Raw genomic sequence first — 2391 nt, forward strand, 5'->3', positions numbered from 1 at the left:
TCACTTTGTAGACCAGGCTGGCCTCGAACTCAGAAATCCACCTGCCTCTGCCTCCCGAGTGCTGGGATTAAAGGCGTGCGCCACCACGCCCGGCTCTTCTCATTTACTTATATTTGTTCATTCCTTGCTCATTAATTTATTGAGGGGGTTAAGGATAACCTGCTTCCTTCACACTGATGGTGTGAGGCCTGGGATAGAGCTCAGGTCTTTAGGCTTGGTGGCAGGAATCTAACCTGCTGCACCATCTCCCCAGCCTGGGCTGTTATACAGCAAGCAGAGTCTGGGTTACCCACTTAAGCCACAAACTCCTGGGCTCAAGGGAGTGTCCTGACTAGATGGGACCATACCTCACCTGCTTCAAAACCTCTAAGCACTTGTTAGATAAAGAAATGGGAAGCTTTGTGCAAAGTATAAGCACTGTCCTAGGGCTACTGCTCTGTGGCTGCATCCCAAGCACTAGGTGACATACCCATGTCATCCCAGTACTAGGGAAACAGGCAGGAGGATCCTGAGTTCAAAAGTATCCCCAGCTAGGGTGAGTTATGGCCACCCTTTGCTACATGACTTTTTTTTTTCTAAAGTTTAAAGTCATAACCAACATGCTCCGAAAAGTGGTCAAGCCTCGCTTGTCCAGGAAAAAGAGTTTTAAAATAGACTTACAAGCACCACTGTCTTGCTTTAAGCTACAGTACTGGATCACAACAAACCAGACTGAACTGGGCTACTGTTCCCGACCTTGGGAAGAATCTGCACTTAACCTGGCTAGTGCAGTTGACATGACAAAGACAGTGCCTTCAGTCTTGAGCCTCACACAAAAGAGGCCACCAACAGAAGCCAGGAGGCCAATCAAGCCCAGAATTTTTTTTATTGTGTTTCTAGTTTGCAAATTGAGTGACTTTGAAATGCCTAATCTGCCTAATCTGCATGCTTTCCCTAAAACCAAAAAACAAACAAAACCAACTCAGAATAACAACAACAACAACAACAACAAAGCTGGTAGAAAGTGGTATGGGGTGTGGCTGCCTGTTTCTCCAGTTTCAGCCTCCGGATTGCCAGGAACTGGGGACTGAAGCCACCTCTCCTGGTCCCCTATCCCCACAAACCCCACTTTTTTGTTTCTTCCTTCTGCCTTTTTATTGACTGATTTTTTTCTATTAATTAATTTATTCACTTTACATTCTGGTCTCACCACCCACCCACCCACCCCACTCCCAGTCCCACAAATCCCTATGCCCATCACCCCTTCCCTTCTCTCTCAGAGAAGTGGCCTCCTTGGGTTCCCGCCTGCCTTGGCGCATCAAGTTGTAGCAGGACTAAGCACATCTTCTCCCACTGAGGCCTGACTTTCAGTCCAGCTGGGGAGGGGAATCCAAGGCAGGCAACATATTCAGAAGCAGCCCCTGATCCAACTGTTAGGGGCCACATGAAGAAGACCAAGCTGCACATCTGCTACCAGTGTGTAGGGGCCTAGGTCCGGCTCATACATTGTTTGACTGGTGGTTCGGTCTTGTGACCCCATGGGCCAGGTTAGTTGACTCTGTAGGTCTTCTTGTGCTGATTGTTGTAGCCCTGGCTGTCTTGGAACTCGCTCTATAGACGAGGCTACCCTTAAACTCAAGAGATCTGCCTGCCTCTGCCTCCTGATGCTGAGATTAAAGGCATGTGCCACCACCTCCATCTACACCCAGACTAACATAATGTGTTTCATTGCTTCTTAACATTGCATTTATTTGTTTAATATATGTGTGTGTGTGAAAGCTATGGTCATGTGTGGAGGTCAGAGGACAATTTACAGCAGTCCCCCCTTCTTTCTGGTCCTCAGGCTTGGCTGCAATCACCTTAACCCCTGAGCCATCTCACAGGCCATGTGATTTGTTTATTTATTTATTTAGAGCCAGAGTCTCATTATGTAGCCCAGGCTGCCCTGAGTCTGCTATGTAGACCAGGATGCCTCTGTCTCCCATGTGCTGTGATGGGAGGCACGCACCTCCATCCTTTGTTATTCACCTATATTTATTGTTGTGTGAGACAGGCTGGGCTTAAACTCTGTATCCTCTTGCCTCCACCTCCTAAGGGCTGAGGGGATCAGTGACAAACACTGCTGTAACTAATGCAGATAGGTCTGAGTGAAATGATTTGAGGTTGTGTTTATCACATTAAATCTTACCATGTCAGTCAGAGGCAAAGTTTAAGTCAATGTTCATATCTCTCTCTCAGACAGCAAGTGTAGTTAATCTTGAGTATAAATATGTTTGTTTTTATTGGGGGGGGGCTTTTTAAGATAAGGTCTTGCCAAAGTTCGTAGCTGTGATGAAAGGATGGACCATTTAGAGACTGCCGTATCCAGGGATCCATCCCATAAGCAGCTTCTAAACGCTGACACCATTGCAT

This window comes from Mus caroli, chromosome 8 (assembly GCF_900094665.2).
Source record: "Mus caroli chromosome 8, CAROLI_EIJ_v1.1, whole genome shotgun sequence".
NCBI classification, from domain to species: domain Eukaryota; kingdom Metazoa; phylum Chordata; class Mammalia; order Rodentia; family Muridae; genus Mus; species Mus caroli.